Source organism: Drosophila kikkawai, unplaced genomic scaffold, assembly GCF_030179895.1.
Source record: "Drosophila kikkawai strain 14028-0561.14 unplaced genomic scaffold, DkikHiC1v2 scaffold_253, whole genome shotgun sequence".
NCBI lineage: Eukaryota > Metazoa > Arthropoda > Insecta > Diptera > Drosophilidae > Drosophila > Drosophila kikkawai.
The window spans coordinates 147080-168742 of NW_027222595.1; the positions used below are offsets into that span (position 1 = coordinate 147080).

General features: G+C 46.8%; 1 long non-coding RNA gene across 1 annotated transcript in view; it reads right to left on the reverse strand.

The window, feature by feature from the left end:
- Nucleotides 1-210: 210 nt before the first annotated feature.
- The window catches only part of LOC121502000 (uncharacterized), a 30493-nt gene continuing 9040 nt past the window's right edge, over nucleotides 211-21663 (reverse strand). The window contains exon 3 of the long non-coding RNA XR_005990775.2: nucleotides 211-362. This is a non-coding gene — a long non-coding RNA (uncharacterized lncRNA). The remainder of the gene's footprint in view (nucleotides 363-21663) is intronic.

Genomic DNA, 21663 nt, shown 5'->3' on the forward strand with positions numbered 1-21663 from the left:
CGCCGTAATTTGTCCTCTGCGTTGTCGTAGTCCCTGGGTCCGGGATTTGTGCAACACAAGGCTGCGATAGGGCCGATTCGGGGTGAAGAAGCTGGACCAAAAATCGAAGTAGAACCCTCTCCCCTTTTATTTCTCTTGGAGCTCCAGTAGGGATATCAGGTTGGAAGTAGCAAATTCTTTTGGCCAGGTTGTGGCCTGTTGCGTGTTAGCGGAGCGCCGCTTCTCCTCCGCGATATCTGGAAACAATTGCTTGGCAGCCTTGGCGCGAGCGCATCCCTGGCTGAGGCCACGCTCTCGCCGGGAGCAAGTGAGGTGTTACCTGTGTTACAAACACGTACTCTGCCATGTTTATGTAAGCATACCTGAAATCGAAATATTATAAAGTATTAAAGCGAAATGAATCGTAAATAAGTGGTATTACCTGGGGGAGATGAGTCGGTCGCCAGACCGCCTGGAATAGACTCCGGTCCGCCGAAGAATGGGTGATGCCCCGAGATGACCAGGAGGCATCACTGGATGGGAGGGTGCGTCGTGGCGTACACATCTAAGCCACCAATTCGTCCAAATTGTCGTCCGAGTCTTTGTTTACATTTTTTACGTAGTGATGTGAGTTTTGTCAGCGATAGTGTTAGTCGAGACGTCCGATATTTTGTCGGTATTCGATTGTGCGGACTGCGGGCATCGGGTCGAACCCGATGGGCCACTCTGAGCTAGCCCGGCATTGCCCTGGCAAAAGGCAGTTCCGTTACAAAATACATGCATTATTAGCTGAGTAATGAACTTTTTGTTTACAAATTTACAATAGAGAATACAAATGTATTAGCCTTCTAAAAACTAATCTAAGTACAAATTCTGCCGTGGATACATGCATTATTAGCTGAGATGTGAACTTTTTGTTTACAAATTTACAATTGAGTATGCAAATGTATTAGACGTGTAAAAACTAATATAAATATAAATTCTGAAGTGGATACATGCATTATTAGCTGAGATGTGAACTTTTTGTTTACAAATTTACAATTGAGTATGCAAATGTATTAGCCGTGAAAAAACTAATATAAATACAAATTCTGAAGTGGATTCAGGCATTATTAGCTGAGTTGTGAACTTTTTGTTTTCAAATTTACAATTGAGTATTCAAATGTATTAGCCGTGTCAAAACTATTATAAATACAAATTCTGAAGTGGATACAGACATTATTAGCTGAGTATGCAAATGTATTAGACGTGTAAAAACTAATATAAATATAAATTCTGAAGTGAAATCAGGCATTATTAGCTGAGTTGTGAACTTTTTGTTTACAAATTTACAATTGAGTATGCAAATGTATTAGCCTTCTAAAAACTAATCTAAGTACAAATTCTGCCGTGGATACATGCATTATTAGCTGAGATGTGAACTTTTTGTTTACAAATTTACAATTGAGTATGCAAATTGTGACGCTGCGCGCACAGAATAATAATAAATAGTCAATAAGAAACTCAAAGAAATAAATAGTCAATAAGAAAATCAAAGAAATGTAAAACAAAAAAAGAAACTGAAGTAGCCACAAGGATGGAATAAAAGAAACCAAAATAGTATGAAGTAAACACAAAAGAACTGAAATACGAAAGACGTAAATAAAACAAACTCGGAAAGAGAGAAAAGGAAAGACGCACTCGACTTTGAATCAAAAGCGCGCGCGCGCGCACGGGATGCGAAGGGTCACACTGGCTGCACGACGACAGGGCACACTAGCGGAGGCAAAACCCGGCCAGGGAGCTGGCCACACTAGGGCCTCGCCGAGCCCTATATAAAGCGCACCACGGCACTGGAGAAGTCACTCAGCCGCTGATTGCAATCGTAATCACCCAAGCAGCCAAGTCACATTTCGGGAACCAGGTAAATCCAGGTTCCGACCAATACATAGTAGTTAGTCGTAGTCCTCCCCGCTAACCCCCTCCCTCCTCCTTGCTGACTTTCGAGTCCAAACCGTTGCCGACTTTCGGGTCCATCTCTGCCGACTTTAGGGTCCATCTCTGCCGACTTTAGGGTCCACTCTCTGCCGACTTTAGGGTCCACTCTCTGCCGACTTTAGGGTCCACTCTCTGCCGACTTTAGGGTCCATCTCTGCCGACTTTAGGGTCCATCTCTGCCGACTTTAGGGTCCACTCTCTGCCGACTTTAGGGTCCATCTCTGCCGACTTTAGGGTCCACTCTCTGCCGACTTTAGGGTCCGTCTCTGCTGACTTTCGAGTCCCAAATCGTTGCCGACTTTCGGGTCCATCTCTGCTGACTTTCGAGTCCAAATCGTTGCCGACTTTCGGCTCCATCTCTGCTGACTTTCGAGTCCAATTCTCCTGGCAGACTTCCGAGTCCAAAACAACAACTTCTCCTTGCAGACTTTCGAGTCCAAACCCCACTTCTCCTTGCAGACTTTCGAGTCCAAACCACACTTCTCCGAGCAGACTTTCGAGTCCAAGACAACAACTTCTCCTGGCAGACTTTCGAGTCCCAAAACAACAACTTCTCCTTGCAGACTTTCGAGTCCAAACCCCACTTCTCCTTGCAGACTTTCGAGTCCAAACCACACTTCTCCGAGCAGACTTTCGAGTCCAAAACAGCAACTTCTCCTGGCAGACTTTCGAGTCCAAAACAACAACTTCTCCTTGCAGACTTTCGAGTCCAAACCACAATTCTCCTAGCAGACTTTCGAGTCCAAGACAACAACTTCTCCGTGCAGACTTTCGAGTCCAAAACACCTTCTCCGTGCAGACTTTCGAGTCCAACCCAACTTCTCTTTGCCGACTTTCGAGTCCAAACCACAACTTCTCCAGGCCGACTTTCGAGTCCCACTTCCATCCTCCGAGCAGACTGGCGAACCCAAGCGACGGACGGCATACGGACCTGCGCGCCCAACAACAACCATCCGCCGCCCCGATCGGAGCCACCATCTTCTCTTCTCCCTCTTCCCCAGGCACCAGCTGCAGCCGGCGACATCCAGACGCGAGAAGACCCACCCAGACGCGAGAAGCCTACGCCCACTGTCACCCGGGATTCACGGACCTGATCTTTTCCGTCGCCCCGAGCCATCCGTTGGTCACCAGCGCAGCCGAAATCCTGATCAATTTACCTGACTGTAATATTACGTCAATAAACCGTACTCTTACTCTTTACTGTATTTCCCTCTCGAGTTCTCCCCGGGGGGCAAACGGATCGGGGAAAATCTTTACAGCAACCACGCCTGAACCAAATAAATCTATCTGCACAGACCCTGGACGTCCCGCTGACTACCCGTGGGCGACAGGACGTTCCAGATTGGCGCCCGAACAGGTTGAAGTGGTTGTAAGTAAAAGATCCGATACCGTGGGAGTAATGTCGAGCTGGGTATACCTTGCATCAAAGAGTGAGCTAACGGAGTACGCGGAAGAATTTGGTCTAGACACCGCAGGAAGGAACGAGGATCTAAGGCGGTTACTGGCGGCTTTCGCTAAGAGAACGGATCACACGGAGGCAACGGTACTGAAACTCTCAGAACTTGCGGAAAAGCACAAGAAAGAGAAAAGTCCGGCTAGAAGCTCAACACCGGCGATCGTGGTGACAAACGGAGAAGAGCGGAGCGCCGAGGAACAGCCAACAACGAGTGCAGCGGCAAGGGTCAGAGCTGTTAAAGAAGGAGAGCAGAAGACCGACCACCGAGGAACGGTTACGGCTAAAATGGAGGAGGTCAAAGAAAGGAAAGGAGACCGGAGAATGGAGACAGATATTGTGGACCGAGTAAGAGGTTGGGGCATCCGGTACCAAGGAACAACGAACCCGCTGGAGTTCCTGAGCAAGATGGAACAATGGGCAGATGGGTACGGGATACAGAACCAGCTAATACAGACCATGCCATTTATACTGGAGGGGATTGCGTACGACTGGTGGAACACCGCACCGGCCAGAATAACAACATGGCAGCAACTGACATCAGAACTGCTGGAACATTTCCTACCATCAAGATACGGAGAACAACTGGAGATCCAGATAGTGCAGCTGAAACAGCGGGAAACAGAGCCGGTAAGAGAGTACGCGATGAGTCTAAGGAAACTGATGCGGTTCACAAAACTAACGGAGGAGGAGAAACTCGACCGGGTGTACAAGAACTGCAGAAGCAAAATAAAGCTGTATACGCGGAGAACGGGGTTCAACACCCTGACAGAGTTCCTCAGGCTGGCGGAGGAAGTGGAGGAGATCGAGGCGGCAGAAAACCTCACACAACAACTCCAACAGCCATACCAGCTCAGCCCGGACATATGCATGCGCTGCGGAGGAACCGGGCACGCAGCGAGAACATGCACGAATCCGCCGAGATTGTTCTGTTGGGTCTGCGGGAGAAACGGCATCCGGACAACAGAATGCTGCAGATCGGGATCGGGAAACGACAGAGGCCTGAGCAGATGAAGCTGGCGGCTCAGGCGACAAGAAATCCAGCTATAGAGGACGACCTAAGCTGTGACGGGTTTCAGATCATAGCACGGATCGGAATCGTGAAGGGAACGGCACGCGGAGTGGTCGATACGGGGGCATCAAGAAGTGCGATCAGCAAAAACATGTACCAGGATCTAAGGGACCACGGAAGATGGTGGGGTACACGGGAGGAGATCACACTCGCCAACGGAGCCCGACAAAGAGCCATAGGGAACTTCACAGCGAAGGTTAGCTTCGGAGGAAGAGCGTTCACGGTAACGTTCATGATACTGAAGAACGTGTCTGGAGGAATACTATTGGGTATGGACTTTCTGGCAGGAGCGAACAGCATGCTGAGGTGCGGCAACCTAGAGTTGGATCTGATATCGGCCATGGACGGAACACCGACAAGGGAGGAAAAGGATACGATGGCAGAGAAGGCAGGAGAACCGTCGGAAGAGGAAGTGCAGCAGTTCCTGAACAAAAACAGGCAAGTATTCGAGGACATGAAGGGTGTAAGCAACGTGACCGAACACAAAATATACCTGAACGACGACAGACCGATCAAGCAGAGATACTACCCGCGAAATCCCAAGCAACAGGCGGTCATCGACGAACAGGTAGACGAACTGCTGACCCTGGGGTTAATAGAACGATCGAGGAGTCCGTATAGCGCACCAGTCGTGCTGGTAAGGAAAAAGAATAACGAATGGAGGATGTGCATCGATTACAGACAGCTGAATGAGAAAACGGAGAAGGATGCTTACCCGGTACCGCGAATGAACTTCATCCTGGACCAATTAAGGGAAGCAAAATTTATAAGCACCATAGACCTGAAGTCAGGATATTGGCAAATCCCGATGGAACAGGGAAGCAGGCAATACACTGCATTCACGGTACCAGGACGAGGGCTGTTCCAGTGGACGGTAATGCCATTTGGGCTAACCACCGCCCCGGCAACGTTCCAGAGGGCATTAGACACAATAATTGGGCCAGAGATGGAACCGTTCGCGTTCGCGTACCTAGATGATATTATTGTGATAGGCCGGACTAAGAGGGAGCATCTTGAAAAGCTCCAGGAAGTATTCCGAAGGCTGCAACAAGCGAACTTGAGAATAAATCCGGACAAGTGCCATTTTTTCCAAAAAGAACTAAAGTACTTGGGCCATGTGGTAAGCGAGCACGGGATCCGGACAGACCCGGAGAAGGTAGCAGCGATTCGGGACTTACCGACACCCAAGAACACAAAGGAAGTACACAGTTTTTTGGGAATGGCGTCGTGGTACCGAAGATTTATCCCAAACTTCACGGAGCAAGCAGGAGCACTGCAGGAGCTTACAAGGAAGGGCCAAAAGTTCGAATGGAACCAAAACCATCAGAACTCGTTCGAGCAGCTGAAGGAAAGCCTGATGCGGGCTCCGGTACTGGCATGCCCGGACTTCACGAAGCGGTTTAAACTGCAGACCGATGCCAGCGACTTCGGAGTGGGGGCAGTACTTACGCAGGACACAGAGGACGGCGAACATGTAATCTCCTTCGCAAGTAGGAAGCTAAGCAAGGTAGAACGGAAATATAGCGCAACGGAGAAGGAGTGTTTGGCGATCCACTGGGGCATAGAGAAGTACAAGATGTATCTGGAGGGCTACCCGTTCACAGTAGTAACGGACCATATGGCACTCAAGTGGCTAAACTCGATAAAGAGTCCCTCAGGAAGGATGGCAAGATGGGCGCTAGGTTTGCAACCGTACCAGTTCGACATACAGTACAGGAAGGGGAAGCTGAACGTGGTGGCGGATACATTATCAAGAGCACCGCCGATAGAACTGAAGACAGTAAGCCAGGTGGCAAGCTGGGTGGAGCGGAAGCAAGACGAGGTATAAAAAGGGCAAGGCGACACGGACTTTTACGTAGAAGGCGATCAGCTCTACAAACTCAATCAAAATCGGAGGGATCAGCAGCCATGGAAATTGTGCATACCCGAAGACCAAGTACACCACATACTGACGGAAAACCACTGCACGCCAGCGGCAGGGCATCTGGGAGTGTACAAGACAAAGCGGCGAATACGTAACCGATACTTCTGGCCAGGTATGGCAAAAGATGTGGAGGAATTCGTCAGTAAGTGTGATAGCTGCCAACGATACAAAGTATCGCAACAAAAAAGCGCGGGGAAAATGTTAACAAGAATAGCAGAGGCGCCATGGGAAACGATGTGCGTGGACTTCGTCGGGCCGCTACCACGGACAACCCATGGAAACACAATACTAGTGGTGATAGTGGACAAATTCTCCAAATGGGTGGAGCTAGCAGCGATTCGGCAGGCGACAGCAGACGCATTCTTGAAAATCTTCCGCGAGCGAGTAATAGCACGAGTCGGCGCGCCAAAGATCCTAATATCCGACAACGGAGTGCAGTTCACGGGACGCAAAACTAAAAACGCGATGGAGAAGTGGGGAATACGGCAGCAGTTTACCGCACCTTACACGCCACAGGAAAATCCGACGGAGCGAACAAACAGGACGATTAAAGCAATGATAGCACAGATGACGGGATCGGAACAAACGAAGTGGGACGAACACATCCCGGAACTGATGCTAGCATTCAATAGTAGCACGTCGGAATCGACGAAATACAGCCCGGCACATTTAGTTTTCGGAAAGGAGCTAAGGTTACCGGATATGACCTTCGATAAGGTAGCGAATGGCTCAGGAATAAAGGAAGAGAGCATATCGGCAAGATGGAGGCGCATGGAGGACGCACGAAAGGAAGCAACGGAAAGCATGGGGAAGGCGGCGGAGCAGCAGAAGCGGCACTATAACTTGCGGAAGCGGGAATGGAAGCCCAGGATCGGGGAATGGGTTTGGTGTAGGACGCATCATCTCTCGAACGCGGTAAACAAGTTCAATGCAAAACTGGCACCACGGTATGACGGACCCTGGAAAATAGTAGGGTTCATATCCCCAGTGATATTGGCGCTAAGGGACCCAAAAACCCGGAAAACAAAACGGGCATATATAGGGGATATTAAGCCTCAGAAAGGGGCTGAGGCAGAGCAGAGATCGGCACAGGTGGCGGAGAGAAGGCAAGAGAGCGATAGGGCGGATAAGCAGAGTCAGGAACCGATAACAGGCAAAGACCACAACCTAACCCAACGACCCGAACGTAACGTTATACAACACTATAACCACATAAGACGTAGCCTAACACTAGAAAACGAGCTAATCAGCTGGCCAAAAACTAACATGGGTTCTTTCCGTATCCTTCCAGCAGAGACGATGCATCGCTTTCAAGCAAGCGCGGAGAAATTCAGGAAGAATCTCGACAAGGCGGCACGCGGGGCGCCGCGAACGCAGCTAATCGACCCGAGCGTGGCACCGGAGACGGTAAGAAAGCGGACGGCACCAACCAGGATGGGCAGCAAGAACGCGCAGGCGCCGGAGAGTGGGGGCGAACCGCTCGCTGGGCCGCCGACGGCACCCGTCCGCCCGGGGAAGAGCAGGGTCGCCCACATCCCGAAGGAGCAAAGACACACGGAGAGACCTGGATGCAGCGGTGCGCAGCAGCGGCAACAACAACAATTGACCGGATGGGCGAGGGCACCCGCCAATCAAGTCCGAGTCCTACAAAAGCCCGCAGCAGCAGAAGGGCAACCAGAGGGCCCACAACACAACGAGCAGAAACCAGCAGGGCCGAGTCAGCCAAGGCAAGGGAGCGACGGACATGAGGCGGCGCCGGAAGCCAGACGGCAGACCAGGTCACCGGACCGGGACGTACCGGAGAACCACACGGAGGAGAGGAATGAGTACGGATGGATTGTGCCGGCCGGAAGCCGTATATCGGATGCGGCAATGGCGAAGATCAGACAGAAGCTGGCAACGAAGCGAATTGCGAAGCAAAAAAAATGGTTGGAACAGGACGGAAGCAACGTCTGGCGGGTTATCTCAAATAGAGGTAATCACGTCACAATTCGCCGCCACTTCCCAAACGGGGGGGGGGGGGGGGGTGGTGGGGTGTGACGCTGCGCGCACAGAATAATAATAAATAGTCAATAAGAAACTCAAAGAAATAAATAGTCAATAAGAAAATCAAAGAAATGTAAAACAAAAAAAAAAACTGAAGTAGCCACAAGGATGGAATAAAAGAAACCAAAATAGTATGAAGTAAACACAAAAGAACTGAAATACGAAAGACGTAAATAAAACAAACTCGGAAAGAGAGAAAAGGAAAGACGCACTCGACTTTGAATCAAAAGCGCGCGCGCGCGCGCGCACGGGATGCGAACGGTCACACTGGCTGCACGACGACAGGGCACACTAGCGGAGGCAAAACCCGGCCAGGGAGCTGGCCACACTAGGGCCTCGCCGAGCCCTATATAAAGCGCACCACGGCACTGGAGAAGTCACTCAGCCGCTGATTGCGATCGTAATCACCCAAGCAGCCAAGTCACTTTTCGGGAACCAGGTAAATCCAGGTTCCGACCAATACATAGTAGTTAGTCGTAGTCCTCCCCGCTAACCCCCTCCCTCCTCCTTGCTGACTTTCGAGTCCAAACCGTTGCCGACTTTCGGGTCCATCTCTGCCGACTTTAGGGTCCATCTCTGCCGACTTTAGGGTCCACTCTCTGCCGACTTTAGGGTCCATCTCTGCCGACTTTAGGGTCCACTCTCTGCCGACTTTAGGGTCCATCTCTGCCGACTTTAGGGTCCACTCTCTGCCGACTTTAGGGTCCGTCTCTGCTGACTTTCGAGTCCCAAATCGTTGCCGACTTTCGGGTCCATCTCTGCTGACTTTCGAGTCCAATTCTCCTGGCAGACTTCCGAGTCCAAAACAACAACTTCTCCTTGCAGACTTTCGAGTCCAAACCCCACTTCTCCTTGCAGACTTTCGAGTCCAAACCACACTTCTCCGAGCAGACTTTCGAGTCCAAGACAACAACTTCTCCTGGCAGACTTTCGAGTCCCAAAACAACAACTTCTCCTTGCAGACTTTCGAGTCCAAACCCCACTTCTCCTTGCAGACTTTCGAGTCCAAACCACACTTCTCCGAGCAGACTTTCGAGTCCAAAACAGCAACTTCTCCTGGCAGACTTTCGAGTCCAAAACAACAACTTCTCCTTGCAGACTTTCGAGTCCAAACCACAATTCTCCTAGCAGACTTTCGAGTCCAAGACAACAACTTCTCCGTGCAGACTTTCGAGTCCAAAACACCTTCTCCGTTCAGACTTTCGAGTCCAACCCAACTTCTCTTTGCCGACTTTCGAGTCCAAACCACAACTTCTCCAGGCTGACTTTCGAGTCCCACTTCCATCCTCCGAGCAGACTGGCGAACCCAAGCGACGGACGGCATACGGACCTGCGCGCCCAACAACAACCATCCGCCGCCCCGATCGGAGCCACCATCTTCTCTTCTCCCTCTTCCCCAGGCACCAGCTGCAGCCGGCGACATCCAGACGCGAGAAGACCCACCCAGACGCGAGAAGCCTACGCCCACTGTCACCCGGGATTCACGGACCTGATCTTTTCCGTCGCCCCGAGCCATCCGTTGGTCACCAGCGCAGCCGAAATCCTGATCAATTTACCTGACTGTAATATTACGTCAATAAACCGTACTCTTACTCTTTACTGTATTTCCCTCTCGAGTTCTCCCTGGGGGGCAAACGGATCGGGGAAAATCTTTACAGCAACCACGCCTGAACCAAATAAATCTATCTGCACAGACCCTGGACGTCCCGCTGACTACCCGTGGGCGACAGGACGTTACAAAATGTATTAGCCGTGTAAAAACTAATATAAGTACAAATTCTGCTGTGGATACATGCATTATTAGCTGAGTTGTGAACTTTTTGTTTACAAATTTACAATAGAGTATGCAAATGTATTAGCCTTCTAAAAACTAATATAAGTACAAATTCTGCCGTGGATACATGCACTATAAGCGGAGTTGTAAACTTTTTGTTTACAAATTTACTATTGAGTATGCAAATGTATTAGACGTGTAAAAACTAATATAAATATAAATTCTAAAGTGGATATATGCATTATTATCTGAGCTGTGAACTTTTTGTTTACAAATTTACTATTGAGTATGCAAATGTATTAGCCGTGTAAAAACTAATATAAATACAAATTCTAAAGTGGATTCAGGCATTATTAGCTGAGTTGTGAACTTTTTGCTTTCAAATTTACAATTGAGTATGCAAATGTATTAGCCGTGTAAAAACTAATATAAATACAAATTCTGAAGTGGATACAGACATTATTAGCTGAGCAGTGAACTTTTTGTTTACAAATTTACAATTGAGTATGCAAATGTATTAGCCTTCTAAAAACTAATATAAGTACTGTAGTAGCCAGCCAGCTAGTCTGTTCTCCCTTGTCTTTCTATGTCAGCCAGACTAGGATCGTCGGTTGCCCGTCAGGGCTCCCTGGCCTGTGTTCACCGGGTTAAGGGTAACCTAGTGTATAAGGAGATTCGGTTTCGTGTACTTCTAGCATTGCTCTTTGCTAAGCTCGTCGGATTGTCGTGGGTTTTCCTCATCTTCCCTATATACACACTGCACTACGCAAAAGAAAAGTTTTAAGTGCACTAACTGTAATCTACAGTTCAAAACAACAAAGGATATATTCGGATTCTGGTATACGCGGACGGACCAGTAAGCTAATCAAGAGAACACCAGGAGTAGGGGTGGCTAGCTGTTATTCGCCATCCCTTTCTGTACCCTCCCTGCCATGATAACTCGAGAGATTATGTTTGCGGTTATCCCTTAATCAAAGTTTATTCTTATATTATAATTCTAATTCACATTGCGGCAGCATCAAGATCGATCCACGAAAACTAATTTAAATTACTCCAACATATTGGAAAAAGGATCAATCAATCAAAACAAAGAATCGCATAAATTCGATCATATTGGCCAAATGCCCAAAACAATAACAAAAGGTTTTCAAATCGCATCATCTTATCGTCTACAAATTCTTATTCGCTCCTAAATTCTTATTGTTGCTTACGATGTATTTAACTCCTAACCATAATGCTACTAAAACTTACTTTAATCGAATCGTAAAAATATTTAAATGTCATTCGACTAATTATATGGCGTATCGTTATAAAAATGCATCCACAAAAATAGAATATATTTGTAAAGTCAGAAATCAATATGTTTTTATAAGGAGAGATCTCACTTACTCACAAATCCGGTTGAAGCAGGTTCGGTGGGCCCATCGAAGACGCTGTGCTAGATTTAATCAAGAAATGTTGTTAACTTCTGACAAATATTATTTTTGTGTTGCTCAAACGACCCTAAATTTACATTACTTGAATACAAACAGTATATTGTCTACGCAATTATCAAAGAATTAAATCTACAAATTCAGCACATTGGCTTTAAATCCCTAAACAAAGAAAATGATCTGCAGCACACGTCAACGTTGATTGGCTGCTGTTCTGCACATGGCGATGCCTCCTTGCGGCATTCTCCTCCAGGTCTCCTGTTCGATTCACCGCATACGAAGGGTTTGGCGTCTTCGCATGCCAGACGAAAGGTCTGTTCTCCCTATTTCATCCCGCTCTGGGATATGGTGCCGCACGTGGCACGTGCGCGCAAAGAGCAGGCTAGCGTCGCCTCACATTCGTCTCTTCCTCCTAATTACGGCAGCAAAACCAGCGGTCAACCGATCGTCGTTACTTCTGCAGGAGCTCGTAGCTCCTTCTCCTCCTCCTCGCGTTCCTTAGGGTAGCTTAACCCGCATGGGTACTCCGACACCACGCCTGGGATGGATTGGCTGATTGGGAACGGCAGGTCGGATTAAGGTTAAATCCGAACCTCCATGTGGCACACGGTTGTCGCGGCCGAAGTGTCTCTCAAAATTGTGGTTAAGTCCGATTTATGTTGGGCGTGCTCACGCGCAGGTCGATTCCAATCTCAAAACGTGGCAATCTACACGCGGCACGTCCAAAAGAATACGGCGGTTGTCGCACTGATCTTGGCCAGCAGCCTCCAAAACGGTCCACCAGCCGGTGACCAACACCCGAGAACTGGCGTAATGATGCCGCTCTGGCGCTGAAGTTGCCGGCCGACGTATCTTCCGTCTCTTTCCTACACAAAAATATGCACTTAAACACTGCCTTTTCATTTGCACTTTTCACGGAAATATTTACCCCTTGCGCTTGGTTCGTTTCTCCGAAACTCCTTCTGCACTGGTGAACTCCTTTTCCTTGCCAGAAAACACTTTACAATTTTCGGCCACGCGGTTGAAAATTTTCCACTATTATTACTACGATCAGCAGCGGTTTGCATGCGAACGTTATCAGTGCCAAAAATGAAATGAGCGAGAACTCTGACTCAAGAAGTTAGCTGTACGCAATTGCAGCGTTGCCAAACTTCACCTAACGGAGTGCTTCCAGTCGCTCTTCTCCTTTTCCGTCTTCACACGCATTCGGTGCACACGAAAAAGGGTTAGCGCTATGCAGATAGGCTGTATGCGAGAGCAGGCCAGATAAGCTTCTATCGACGCTCTCCGCTATACTCTACGTTTTGCTTGTGAGCATATGCGAATTCATATGTGATTTGCATTTTCGCAATGTTTACAAATTAATTTCTTTATTTCTTATATATTTTATTTTCGGTTTGCGACTGGCCACCACACCACAGTTAACTTTGCAAGAGGTTTAACTCGCAGAAGGGTTAACTGACAAAAACAAGGGTCAGTTGCAAATTCCTTATCTGTGTCATGTTCTGATATCTTTCAGGTGATATACGCCCAAGGACTTGTTCGATTCGTTAGCTAGTTCGTAATACGTCGGGCTGATTTTCTTCGTTATTGATGCTTTGACGGAAACGGGTGCTAACTTGCTACTGAACTTCTTGCCAGCATTGCTTTGAGCAAAACTGCGAGCGAATACGGTGTCTCCTACTTTCAAATGCACGACTCGACTACGCAAATTGTATACCCTAGCATTTACTGCATGTGATTCCGAAATCTTCTTTTTAGCTTGCTGTCTCGCTACCTGTAACACGTCGGCTGTCTTTATAGCTACATCGTCAGATAATGAATTCAGATTCAGATAAAGACGATTATCAGACTTCATAAAGATTGCGGTAGAACTGACTTCTCCGAAGATTCGCTGTCTTGCGGCTGCGTAATTCGCAACTCTGACATGATATGGCTGGTAATGATTGACATTAATTTGTTTAGGTTCGTCCGGTTTGTTATTTGACTCGTCTGGGTTTATTATTATTAATGGTTCTGTCTGTGTACCACTATCAGAATTTACTGTCTCGGATGCGACGTGTGGCAAGATTTGACCGGCGCATCCATCCGATAGTTTTCCGAAGGGTTGCACTTTTGACACCTGGGTTTGAACGTATTCTTTGCTCCGCACCCGTAGCAAAAGATGGTGCGAACTTCAAGACAATCATCAAAACGATGTCCAAGTTTGTCGCAATTCCAACACTTAAGTTGCTTTCGCCGCATAGCTGCAACTTCAGCTGATTCACTGTCATCAAACTCTTGTTCTATTTGAGACACAAAAGATCGTTGCTCAAAACCACCTCTGACTGATTGAGCTTTCATTTGCCTACAAAATTGTTCGTGCGTACGGACTTCCTCCCTGAGATGAGCTAACGTGTCTATACGCAAATGCATAAGTTTATATCGTAGTGAAGGTTTCGCTTGTCGAATAAGAAGCCTCACTAACGATTCTTCTGAGATCGGAGTGCTCAAGCGAGACACAAGTTTCTCTACTTGGAATTGGTAGTCTTCAAAAGGTTCCTTTTCAGCTTGACGCCTACTGTTTATGAACTCCCAAATGTCCATGTCCGAGTCACTCTCCTTGAACTTATTCCGAAATTCTCTGCAAAATAGTATCCAGTTAAACTGAGGAAACGAACGGTGGAATTTCCAGTACCATTCGCTAGCTTTGCCAACGAAAAATAAATGGAGATGGTCACATAGAAGCTGACGATTCCCATTTAAATTTTGCTGTGCTAATGCCTGTATGCGATAAAGGAACTCTTCTGTCTGTAACCCGTCCTTTAATCCATCAAACTTGATGTGCCAACTCTGAATGATGCTCGGCACCTTTTCTGGCTGAACTGTAGAACCCGATCTATCGACGCGCTGAGTGTTTAGATGAATATCATGGTAAACCGTTTCTGCTGAATGAGCTTCCCTTGGTTGATCTCGTCTATCGTTCATTCCCCTATTCGGAGTTTGAGCAGAACCACCAATCTGTAGGTTCGCTACTTGCGCTCGTATAAACTCTGAAAGTTCTTGCCTAATGACTTGTTGCTGTGCCTGCATGGCTGTCTGTACTAATCTCTCTATGTCCTCTAAATTGTCTGCCCTAGAAATATCTCTTACAGAATCTGTGTCAAGACTTTGCTCGAGGTGGTTCGCTGGATTATTGCGACCTGACCTCAGCGTCATTCCTGTTCGTTGTCCGCCGCCTCGGCGTTGACCTGTATTCCTGCCTCTTCTTCCGCCTGCTCTACCTCTGTTCGTATGCTCAATCGACACGCTGCAAGCCGGTAAATCGTTGTTGACAGTATTAGTACCTCCTAATCCTCGATCAGCAGCTGACAATTCCGCTAAAAGATTGTTGTTCGACAAGGACAATTGTCGTGCTGTGCATTCTCGATTGCACATTGGACATCCATTGGAATCAATCATATGATCCCTGATACACTGATGGTGGAAGGTATGACCGCAAGGAGTAGTTGCTGTTAAATCGCTTGCGCTCAATGGTTGCGTACAAATTGTACAAGATGTACTTTCGTCGCCTGCTGCGGCAGATAAATCGACGTTGCTGTGACGTACTGACATATCGCTAAATATTTTGGTTATATAAAAATAAATTCAATAGTTTCGTGATTGATCTTATAATGACTGCATGCTCGCTATGTGAATTAAACTCCTTATGTTTCTTGATAGCTTACAAAAAGTTGAATTTCAAAGCAAAATTAATAAAAAAAAAATATATAGTTTGAATGCTTGCTTCTCGAGTTACTTTATCTGAACCGGTCAAAGATCGAAGTACCTCCAATACTTTGCAATTCCATTGAACAAACTCCCGTAGTCTAAAAGCAAGTTTAAAGAACATTCATGGAAATGAGATATCAAGTGAACTGTTGGTTCTGGTCGACTATTCCGTAAATTACTCGAAATACAATCGCAATTCCTAAAGACCTATTTCAAATTCATCCAAATCCGCAAAAAAGTTCTACTTATTGTTACTTTCAATCCTTCCGAGATTACATGAATACTTCAAACTGAGTGGTCGACCTAATCCGTAGATTACTCGAATCAAGATCGCGATTCCTGCCTCGAATTCTTAGTGATCATTACATAATAAATAATAAAGACCTGAAACTAAACTTCAGCAGACACTAATACAATTATTGGTAACTACTAGAGCAAAATCGTGGAGCTGAGTTTCATTCTAGTTTCCTGCACTTAGAAATCTGGCAATCTCTAGTCGGTTTCGCTGTCTAGAGGTATCACTGTTGCCTGCCTCAAATTGGTTGTGGCATTTTCTTTATGTAGAACTCAAACATATATCTAGCCCCACACGTTGATGTGGTATTTTCTTCTATGCGGCTATCGGCCCCACACGCTGGTGTGGCATTTTCTTCTTATGTAGTACTCCTACAGCTATTTAGCCCCATGTTGGGCGCCATTTTCTTTCTATTTAGTAGCCAGCCAGCTAGTCGGTTCTCCCTTGTCTTTCTATGTCAGCCAGACTAGGATCGTCGGTTGCCCGTCAGGGCTCCCTGGCCTGTGTTCACCGGGTTAAGGGTAACCTAGTGTATAAGGAGATTCGGTTTCGTGCACTTCTAGCATTGCTCTTTGCTAAGCTCGTCGGATTGTCGTGGGTTTTCCTCATCTTCCCTATATACACACTGCACTACGCAAAAGAAAAGTTTTAAGTGCACTAACTGTAATCTACAGTTCAAAACAACAAAGGATATATTCGGATTCTGGTATACGCGGACGGACCAGTAAGCTAATCAAGAGAACACCAGGAGTAGGGGTGGCTAGCTGTTATTCGCCATCCCTTTCTGTACCCTCCCTGCCATGATAACTCGAGAGATTATGTTTGCGGTTATCCCTTAATCAAAGTTTATTCTTATATTATAATTCTAATTCACATTGCGGCAGCATCAAGATCGATCCACGAAAACTAATTTAAATTACTCCAACATATTGGAAAAAGGATCAATCAATCAAAACAAAGAATCGCATAAATTCGATCATATTGGCCAAATGCCCAAAACAATAACAAAAGGTTTTCAAATCGCATCATCTTATCGTCTACAAATTCTTATTCGCTCCTAAATTCTTATTGTTGCTTACGATGTATTTAACTCCTAACCATAATGCTACTAAAACTTACTTTAATCGAATCGTAAAAATATTTAAATGTCATTCGACTAATTATATGGCGTATCGTTATAAAAATGCATCCACAAAAATAGAATATATTTGTAAAGTCAGAAATCAATATGTTTTTATAAGGAGAGATCTCACTTACTCACAAATCCGGTTGAAGCAGGTTCGGTGGGCCCATCGAAGACGCTGTGCTAGATTTAATCAAGAAATGTTGTTAACCTCTGACAAATATTATTTTTGTGTTGCTCAAACGACCCTAAATTTACATTACTTGAATACAAACAGTATATTGTCTACGCAATTATCAAAGAATTAAATCTACAAATTCAGCACATTGGCTTTAAATCCCTAAACAACGAAAATGATCTTCAGCACACGTCAACGTCGATTCACCGCATACGAAGGGTTTGGCGTCTTCGCATGCCAGACGAAAGGTCTGTTCTCCCTATTTCATCCCGCTCTGGGATATGGTGCCGCACGTGGCACGTGCGCGCAAAGAGTAGGCTAGCGTCGCCTCACATTCGTCTCTTCCTCTTAATTACGGCAGCAAAACCAGCGGTCAACCGATCGTCGTTACTTCTGCAGGAGCTCGTAGCTCCTTCTCCTCCTCCTCGCGTTCCTTAGGGTAGCTTAACCCGCATGGGTACTCCGACACCACGCCTGGGATGGATTGGCTGATTGGGAACGGCAGGTCGGATTAAGGTTAAATCCGAACCTCCATGTGGCACACGGTTGTCGCGGCCGAAGTGTCTCTCAAAATTGTGGTTAAGTCCGATTTATGTTGGGCGTGCTCACGCGCAGGTCGATTCCAACCTCAAAACGTGGCAATCTACACGCGGCACGTCCAAAAGAATACGGCGGTTGTCGCACTGATCTTGGCCAGCAGCCTCCAAAACGGTCCACCAGCCGGTGACCAACACCCGAGAACTGGCGTAATGCTGCCGCTCTGGCGCTGAAGTTGCCGGCCGACATATCTTCCGTCTCTTTCCTACACAAAAATATGCACTTAAACACTGCCTTTTCATTTGCACTTTTCACGGAAATATTTACCCCTTGCGCTTGGTTCGTTTCTCCGAAACTCCTTCTGCACTGGTGAACTCCTTTTCCTTGCCAGAAAACACTTTACAATTTTCGGCCACGCGGTTGAAAATTTTCCACTACTATTACTACGATCAGCAGCGGTTTGCATGCGAACGTTATCAGTGCCAAAAATGAAATGAGCGAGAACTCTGACTCGAGAAGTTAGCTGTACGCAATTGCAGCGTTGCCAAACTTCACCTAACGGAGTGCTTCCAGTCGCTCTTCTCCTTTTCCGTCTTCACACGCATTCGGTGCACACGGGAAAGGGTTAGCGCTATGCAGGTAGGCTGTATGCGAGAGCAGGCCAGATAAGCTTCTATCGACGCTCTCCGCTGTACTCTACGTTTTGCTTGTGAGCATATGCGAATTCAAATGTGATTTGCATTTTCGCAATGTTTACAAATTAATTTCTTTATTTCTTATATATTTTATTTTCGGTTTGCGACTGGCCACCACAGTACAAATTCTGCCGTGGATACATGCACTATAAGCGGAGTTGTGAACTTTTTGTTTACAAATTTACAATCGAGTATGCAAATGTATTAGCATTGTTGTAAATCCGTGAGGGTTTTCCGGACAAAAAATTCGAATAAAAAAAAGGCGACTAGCAACTAGCGGCCTAGCTGGGGAATTTCCACTCGAAGGCAAAGAAAAGAAGATGAGAAGAACTGCAGTCGCACGAAAAAGTTTTATTGCGCTGGCGCAGCCAGCAGTTCCAAAGGTTAATCGGCTACTACCTTTACACAAGCAGCGTCCGAATTGCCTCGCTATGAAAGCTATACGTTTCGGCTATTCAGCTCGGCTGAGTGCAAGCGATAAGCTTTTTGTTTCACATTGGTTACGTTTTAGTTCTATTTTTTTCTTCATGTAAATTCATTTTAACAATAATATCAATCGCTAATCTAGTGCTCCAACATTTCGGCCCCGTTGAAGGCCTCCGGCGCTTTAACCTCCTCGTTAGGAGCGATGTTTATCGGCAGCAATGCCAACTTCTGGATGGCGCGCTTGATGACGCCTCCTGACGTCTGGATGTGTGCTACACGCACTTTACCGTCCGCGCCGACTGTTGTTGCCACCACGCGCCCTGTGAGCCACCGTTGTGGGGGCGAGTTGTCCTCGTGTACGAGCACCAAGCGTCCGACCTCCAAATCGCTGCATCCGGTGCTCCACCTATTGCGCTGCTGCAGGCTGACGAGGTAGTCCTTGGACCAACCGTCCCAAAACTGCTGCTTGACAGCGGACAGCATTCGCCACCGCCTCAAGTACTCGCATCCGCCCTTGCTGGAGGTTACGCCTGTGTCGGACTCTTGCGGCAGCGAAAGAAGAGCCTGACCGATCAGCAGGTGTCCTGGTGTCAGCGCCTCTCCATCGTTGGGATCGTTGCCAGGCGATGCGATTGGTCGAGAATTGAGCAGCGCCTCTACCTCGACCAGGTGGGTGCTCAACTCGTCGGCCGTTAGCTTGGCGTTGCCGACCCCTCTCAGCAATCGATGTTTGGCGAACTTGACGGCTGCCTCCCACAGTCCTCCGAAGTGTGGTGACCTCGGCGGTATGAAATACCACTCGACGCCTCTCTGAGCCGCGTACCCTCTCAGCTGATCCTCGCTGTGGTGAAACGCTGCGTTCAGCTCCTGCAGCACGTTGCTCGCTCCTACGAAATTCGTGGCGGGTAAATTACCCATTATCTGGTCCATTAGCACTGTTTTGTACCTAAAACAGTGTACGCAGCTAAGGACAATTTTATTGCATGCTCCTCGAGCATTGATGAGCCATATCTGCTGTCTCAAGAGCGATACCAAAACCTTGACACCAGCATGGTAATGAGTCCGATGTAAGTTGCGAAGATACAACGAAACAAATTCTGACTTCGATGGCAGTAACAACGGAAATTTGGCATCATACGGAATTGGCGCGTTTAATAATCTTCCCCCAACCCGAATTAGTTGAAACTTCACACCATCTATTTCGCTGGAGTGTATGAAAGGATTTAGACGTTGTAGATGTGGACTCAAACTTTCAGATTTCTCTATCTTGACATATTCTGACTCAAATTCAACTCTTTGCAAGACTTGGACCATCCTAAGAAACGACAGCTTCAGTTCGTTGGCCGAAATAACAACATCGCGTTGACTCTTCTTCCCTTGAATAAATCGATTTACGTATGCCATGATCCGCATTAATTTATTAAATGACGAACATCGTCCAACAAGTTCAATAAAGACATTCGGTTGGTTTTTTGTGACGGAACATACTGCTACGCTTTTTTTATTCTCGGACAACTGTAACTCCTGTGATACCTCAACCCGATGAGAACTAGGCCACTCGTCTGGATTTCGCAGTAAGAATTCAGGTCCATTTTCCCATAGAGTACGCTTCAAACCCTCTATATCTGTTCCACGTGACACTAAGTCAGCCGGATTCTCTTCTGTAGGCACATGACGCCAGACTATATTCTCTGAGAGTTCCTGGATTTCAGCAACTCTATTCGCGACAAATGTTGCTAAAGTAGACGGATCCCTCTTTAACCAGTATAGAGTGACTTGGGAGTCCGACCAAAAATTAACGCTCTCCAACTCTATCTTGTGTAGCAAAGGAGATACTTGAGTCCATAGCTTAGCCAGCAAATGCGCTGCACATAATTCGAGCCTTGGAATTGATTTGGTTTTTAGCGGGGACACTCGTGACTTAGCGGTTAGCAGTCTCGATAACCTATTTGTCCCAGCCACCGTGCGAACATAAATGCAACAGCCGTAGGCGTGGCTCGATGCGTCAGCAAATCCGTGGATTTGAACAGCGTCATAGGCTGACAGACAGATATATCGAGGAATGGATATCTTGTCAATCTCTGATAAATTCTGCTTAAATTCGTTCCAACTTGTATGCAATTTCATGGGAACTGATTCATCCCAATCTAGTTTTTGTCGCCAAAGCTCCTGAAGCAAGATTTTTGCTCTTGTGATCAACGGACACAATAGCCCCAAGGGGTCAAACAAACGAGCTGTGACGGACAAAATGTTGCGTTTCGTGGGAGGTAAGGATTGAAACGAATCCTCCAAACTATAATGAAATGCATCATTCTGAGGGTTCCACCTCATTCCAAGCGTCTTAACGGACTCAGAGGTGTTAAATATAAGAGATTTTTCTGGTCCCTGGTTAGTCATCAAACTTGGATGATTTGCTGCCCATTTGGCTAGATGGAAACCCCCTAACTCCAAAACCTCAGTGACTTCCTTGCGAATCACTTCCAATTCGTCCAAACTGTTCGCTCCTGTAAGCATATCGTCGACGTAAAAGTCGCTCGAAATTACTTCCGCTGCCACCGGATGTGATTTAGCGTAAATTTTTGATAGCTCAAAGAGACAACGAATGGCTAAGAATGGAGCTGAGGCTGTCCCATAAGTGACAGTGTTTAGGCGAAAGGTTTGGAGAGCTTGAGTAGATTTTTCCCTCCACAAAATGAGTTGGAAATTTCGGTCTTCATTGGCAACGTTTACTTGCCTATTCATCTTTGAAATATCTGATGTCAAGGCATATTTGTTCAATCTAAATCTTGCCAAAATAGCGTAAAGCTCCCTCTGAATAGTTGCACCCACCATTAGTGTCTCATTTAATGAGATCGAGGTTGACGTTTTACTTGACGCATCAAAAACAACTCGCAACTTTGTGGTGCTACTATCAGGTCTCAGGACACATTGATGTGGAATATAGTAGTGTTGTCCTGGAGGAGGCGTTGGAAGCCGTGACATGTGCCCAAGGTTAAGATAC